This window comes from Onychomys torridus, chromosome 11, assembly GCF_903995425.1.
Source record: "Onychomys torridus chromosome 11, mOncTor1.1, whole genome shotgun sequence".
In the NCBI taxonomy this organism is placed as follows: Eukaryota; Metazoa; Chordata; class Mammalia; order Rodentia; family Cricetidae; genus Onychomys; species Onychomys torridus.
Genome location: NC_050453.1, coordinates 31,660,364 through 31,667,212, shown reverse-complemented (window position 1 = coordinate 31,667,212; position 6,849 = coordinate 31,660,364).

The following is a 6,849-nucleotide window of genomic DNA, read 5'->3' as shown; positions in this document are numbered from 1 at the left end:
GGTTCTTCTCTGATGTGCAATAACAAAACAGGAAGGCCCCGGCTCCACCTACTGCATCCAGAGGAGGAATCGGAGATTTTTATCAGGTGACTTTAAGTAGCTGTGATTGCTCATTCCAATGGCACAGACACAATCAGGATTCCAGAGCCGGTAAAAATCAAAATGGTCTATGGGAGCCAGTGTTTGGGAGTTCCTGGCATACAGGATGAGCCTGGTCTAAGAGATAAAGAGTGTTACGAAAAAAATTGGAGCCCAAGGTTAGTTGTTGTTTGTATTTTAAATTGATTAATTGCAACAGTGGTATGCCTGCCTGGTGATATGTACTTAAAACTCATCCAGGGCCAGGCAGTGGTGGTGCATGCTTTTAATCCCAGCACTCGGGAGACAGAGCCAGGCGGATCTCTGTGAGTTCGAGGCCAGCCTGGGCTACAGAGTGAGATCCAGGAAAGGCTCCAATACACAGAGAAACCCTGTCTCAAAAAACAAAAACAAAACTAAACAAAACAACCCCCCCCAAAAAAAAAACCCAGCAAAAAACTCCCAACAACAACAAAACAAAACACCTCATCCTTTTGTTTGCAAACTATAAATTAAATGGGGTACTTACAATGCCATTCTTCATTTCACTCTTTAAGGGGCTAAGGATAAGAATTACTATATCAAATCACAATCATTAATGGCTGCTACATCAAAGAGCGTTTTTAAGACTTTTGGTCCATTTCTCATTTAGAGAAAATTATTATTTCTAAAAGCATATATCACTCACATTATTAAATACCATTTTTAAAGTTCTTTTAAGTGTTGATGATTGCCCAGGTACTTGGGAAACACGTGACAGATATATGAAAACAACACAGCCTTTGAAGTCTTAAGTCCTGGGTTCAAATGTCTTCACCAGCTCTATTATCAAAATAATCTTTGAAAAAATTGTGTGATTTTCCTCAGCTCCAGCTTCATCAGTTTAAAATAAGTACTACAATGCCTACTTCAAATAGTTATTGTGGAATTTGATACAGTAATCTATCTGAAAGGGCCATGTGCATAGAAAACTCCTGATGGCATTGGTAGTGTTATACATTGCCCAACTAATAATTGTTGATTGATTCCCAATATTGAAATGAATCCAACAGACACTGAGAGAAAATTCCAAGAGATACCGATAGACTGAGGCAGGGAGAGGCTCTTGGCAGGCTGAATCTTTTCTTTCGGTGTTAATACTATTTCAGCGCAGCCTCTAACCTCCCTTCTGGAGGACCTTATACAGTACCGAATACTCTGTTCATTTACTGGGCTCAGCTCTGATCTTCACTGCGTGTTAAATACTTGGCAGGAGCCAGCATTGCTAGCTGTTAGTTCATCTACCCTCCTGCAGCTCTGAAGATGATAGTACTTGAATGATCTAAGACTGAGTTTTTACCATAAAGTAAACCTTTAAGACTACTGTTAGCTCAAATGTAACTTTGAATATCTAAAAACATGTGGCCTTAACTCAGAAGCATCTTGAGAGTTGGGATTATGTTATTGTCCAAAAGTTATGTACTCAAGCAAATTAAATTAATTGATGTGTACATGGAGAGCACTAAAGGTGCCCCTAGGCCCTGGTGAGGACACATTACACATAACGGACATTGGGCTGCTGGCTGAGCATAAACACGATCATTTTATTATACTGTTTCATTTCCATAATTGGCCAGAGACTTTTATTAATTATGAATGAATGAGGCCTTTGGTCTTCATTGATAGTTTCCATTTTGGCTGCTTTTAGGGGATGATGTTAATTAGCCATAGTTAAGGATACAGGATGGAAAAACACTCTCTAGCCTGTTATTCAGGAGGGTCTGGACCCTTAGAAGCCAGACTGGTAGCCAACAACGCTCTTTAGGAAGCAGTATGGACTTGCACTGCACGGCAGTGCTTGCTTCTAACTGCTGAGCTATTTCTCCAGCCCCACTGTCTTAAGTATCTGCTTGCTTTCTCCCACTTTGATTCATTCTTAGAGCCACCGAATTTTAGGGGTGCAAAACTGCACAGGGCTAGTTTTAGCCCTAGTTATAAAGTAGACCTACCCGGTATACCCCTTATACCTCTTTGAGCCATGCAAAAAGCAATATTCAAATACATGCATCTCTCTATTCTTCAACCCCTTCACACAATGTACTTATAACAATGCAGTTCCTATTCGTATTTAGAAACTGTAGTAGTTAAATTAATTTAGTATTTATTGCTATGTACTTCAATATAATTTATTCTATGATATCAGACATATTAAATCCATTAAAAAATTTCCTTGACAACCAGCATTTCATTTCCATCTTTAATGCATAGAGATGGGATATGCTGATTGACATGATATGCTATTTTTTGGATTTTAGGCAGTTATTGGAAAATACAAAGATACAATGACTATATTATTCTGCGTACCTTCACATAGAAAAGGCTTGAGAGTGAGTGGTTTTGGCTGTGGAAGCCAAAGAACCCATCCAGGTTACATGACTTGGGTGGAGGGATTTATTTACCTTGATGGCAGTCTTAAGGCAGACTACAACTAAATATAATTAAGTAAAATTGAGGCGTTTCTGACATACAATGGCTCTGAGTATTTCACCCAGGTCACAAAAGGTTGATGAACCCTGAAACAGCTCAACGCCAGGAGAAACTGATGCCTTTATACAATAAAACTCCTCATTCATTGTAATAGGATTCTGCCTCAGAATTTGTAGTGTTTCTAATTTGGCATCTAATTAAGTCATATACGATAAGCTTCAGGAGTACATTTGTCAGCCACACATTAGGACCGTCAGTCCTTATGATGCTTTGCTTGGATTCATAGGCCCGAAGTACTGGCTCCTCTAGGCCTCTCTGACAACCTGACAACTCTGTGGTCCCCAGGACTCCCCCTTTAGGTTGTACAACAGTCTGTATTGTTTGCACCTGATCTTTCTTCCGTCTCTCCTTCACAGAGGATGGGCCTTGCACTGTGGGCTGATGACTCCTGCGGGCTTCCCAAGCTCTCTTCTTATTTGCTGACACAGATATCTTCTTTAATAAAACCTTGCATGTTTCATCTCACGTTAGCATCTGACCTGGATCGAGTAGAGTCTTATCCTAAGAGGACTTGCCTTAGCTGCTTTGATCTGTTCCCGGGGTCATAGGGCAGGATGGACATGTGAGTCTTGCTTGGTGTCAGCACATTGTACCTCCTGGAAGCAGGCCACAGCTGTTCCAGGTCAGGAGCAGCCTCCAGGGTGAAAGACTGGCTTCAAAGAAAACTATTCCTCTGGGTTAAGCTTTCAAAACCTTAATGTTTGGGGATGGTTGTTTGAAATTCTTTTCTATGCCGCAGCCTGCGTAGTTCACTTGAACAATATCCTTGCTTTTCTGTAGAGAACAAACGTGACACATCTGGTTTTTATAGAGGAAACTAAGGAGCTCTCACGCAGGGCAAGGTTAAAGGAAAGATTGGTAAGGAGAATCCTCATGGGGAGAGATCTGGAGGGGAGTGGGAACCAGCTCACGGTCTGTTCAAAGGGCAACTATTGCACCCGGCAGCAGGAAGCACTAAATGGAGGAGGAATTTGGGGAAGGGAGGCCAGGCCAGGGACTCAGCCCTGGAAGGAACATTCCCCACCTTTTCCTCTTCCCCCTCCCCCTTCCTCTCCTCTCCTCCCCTCCCCCCTCTTCTCCTCCTCTCCCCTTCCCTTCCCTCCCCTCCCCTCTCCCCTCCTTCCCTGTCCTCTCTTCTTTCTTTTTTCCTAGTTCTAGTCAGGGTCTTTGAGGCTGTCCTCAAACATGTTATCTCCCGTCTCAGCATTCTGAGTCCCAGGATTACAAGTGTGTGCTACTACACCTGGCTAGAAGTAGCCAGCCTGCCTCCCCCCATCTCTTCCTCCCTTTCCCTCCTCTCTGTCTGTCTGTCTGTTTCTCTCTCTCTCTCTCTCTCTCTCTCTCTCTCTCTCTCTCTCTCACACACACACACACACACACACACACACACACACACACACACACATACACACACACATACACAGCCTGTGCTTCTTCTTTCTACACTCATAGCTCCCATGTCGAATGTGCACAGGAAACAGCACATTTGAAACAGCAGAGATTCTGATTGAGCAGGTTATTATCATTTTTATGTTCAAAAAGTTCTAAGGTCATATCCAAGTGCACTGTGAGGGTCTCTGAAGTAGGTGGTCTCTGTACTGTGCTTTGGAGCAAACAACCCTAGAACGTTAGTCTGGGGTAACTTCACGTTCAGGATGCGAAGAGGCAGAGGGATGAATGACTTCTCAGAGGCGTTTTTCTCTATAAAGGCGCTGCTGCTGCTGCAGAAAATGACTGTCAGAAGATTTGGGGAAAGTTGAAGAGCTCTACAAAATTTTCAGCGCTGTGAATTTAATAACAAGTTGTCTTGGTGAAAGCAATCCTCCCCACTGATGGAGCACCAGTCTGACCGGTGTCCCCCATCTCTTTCACTGCAGAAGCAGGGTGACGGGCCAAGCTGGCTGCTTCGGGGAGCAGCGGTGGAAAGAGTAAGGGGGTGTAGCCATTAGAGCACTGCCTGGCACAGGCAGAACAGGGTTGGCATGCTTCCTGCAACAGGGCCCGACAGTAGGGATCACAGGGTTGGTGGCCCACACACTTGCTCCTGTTGCAAATACTCCATCCTGCCAGTGGAATGGGAAATACATGGGGAACAAAAGAAAGGGGAACAAGTAAGTGGGGATGTCTGTCCTGATGAAACCATCATAAACATCATAAAGATTGACGCGCTGGTCCACGTATGGCTGGCCGCTTGGTGAGTTTCGCTATTCAGGCTTGGTAACTTAACATCATGACTTGAAAAGACTTTTTTAATAATTGACAAAATAATGCGCTTTTATTTATGTATTTTTTACTGCATTTTATTTATTTATTGTGTGTGGGTGCAGAGGTCAGAGGACAACCGGTAAGCACAGGTTCTCACCTTCCACCATGTGAGCCCTGTGACTTAAACTCAGGTCAGCAAGCATGGTGGCAAGTTCCTCTACCGGCTGAGCCATCTTGCCTGGCACAAATAATCTGCTTTTCATCAAGAAATAAGAATATGTATCTCATTTGTAATTTTTATTTAAAAATATTTTTGTCTGAGAATTTCAAATATGCATACAATGTATTTCATTTGTAATTTTTTTGAAAGGAATTTACTTAAAAGTATAGTAAAAAGTCTCAAGCGCAAATGTAGTGACATGGCATAATTTTAGTGAACTTTTGTATGTGTGTGTATTTATACCTGTTTGTGTGTGTTCAAGCATGTGCGGTTGCGTGTGAGTGTGCAGGGGTTCATGCATGTGTATTTGAGCATGTGTATGTAGGCCAGAGGTCAGGCTCTGGTATCCTTCCTTAGGCATTCATTGCCTACTTTTGTTTTCTTGAGACAGGATCTCTCACTGATCTGGAGTTCAATAAAACGAACTAGGCTGGCTGGCCAGGGATCCCCAGGAATCTCTGTCTTTATCTCCTTCCCCAGTGCTAAAATTAGAAGTGTGTGCTACCACCCCTGACTTTTAAAATGTAAGTTCTGGGGCTCAAATTCAGATTCTTATGGTTACAAGACAAGCATTTTACCAGATGGGCTGATTTTGCAGCCCAATTGAGTGAACTTTAAACAAAAATGTTTCTACTGGGAGAGATTGCCATTGGACTGGGAAAGCAGCGGGGGTGTTGGGGGTGTGTGTGTAAGAGAAAGAGAGAGCTCAATGGAGGTTTAAGAATAGTGCTCGGGACTGGAGAGATGGCTCAGAGGTTAAGAGCACTGGCTGCTCTTCCAGAGGTCCTGAGTTCAATTCTCAGTAACCACATGGTGGCTCATAACCATCTGTAATGAGATCTGGTGTCCTCTTCTATATACATAAGAATAGTGTTCACAGAGGTTTTGGAGGGATAAAGAACTATTTACCTAAACCTTCAATATCCCGACCTTCATCCTCTCTTCAGGGGCACTGGTCTGGTCTCTGGGTGTAGCTCATCTCCCACAGTGCGGTTCATGAAAAGAGTTGCTATTGGGAGTGTCCATAGCCTGGTGTTTGTTATGTTGCTCAATGTTTGTTGGCCTGGAATTGCTTGTATATCCTTTAGTTTTCAGTTCCAAGAAAATGTCTCTCACAACTGACACACCCCGTGTGTTATCAGATGAAAAAAGATAATACATTGTTGAGATTTCCCTTGCTTACCTATAATGCTAACACCAGGCAAAGGCTCAGTCACTGCAATATTTTTCATCTGCATGGGAGATATACTTTACTTCAATTTTTATTTTTTCAAAATGTGATGGTTATTTTAAGTATTATTGCATAAATATTTTTCATTTTCATTTTCAATCTCTTCAAATTTTTTTTTCTTTTGAGACAGGATAGCAGCACTATGTAGTCCTGGCTGGCCCAGAATTTGCTATGTAGATCTGTAGCATGAATCTTAAAAGTTCTTATTAATGAAATCAAACCTGAGGCCAGTTATTGGGGTGAATGCTGGAAGATCAGAGAAGCAGAACAAGCCACAGCTATCTCACCTTGCTAGTTCCTCAGGTGATCCTGTTTCCTTAGGCTGGAAGAAGCTTCTGAGTCCTTATCCTAATGGCTCTCAGCTGAACTGTGCTGCTCCAAAGCCTGAATGCTTAACCAACCAAATGCTTAACTAACTACATGCTTTACTCACTTAGTTCCTGGTCCTCACACCTTATATACCTTTCTCTTTGTGCCCCCACTCCCTGGGATAAAAGGTTGGGTTTCCGGGATTAAAGGTGTGGATCACCGTGCTTAGCTGTTTCTAAAGTGGCCTTGAACTCAGAGATCCCAAGTGCTGGGATTAAAG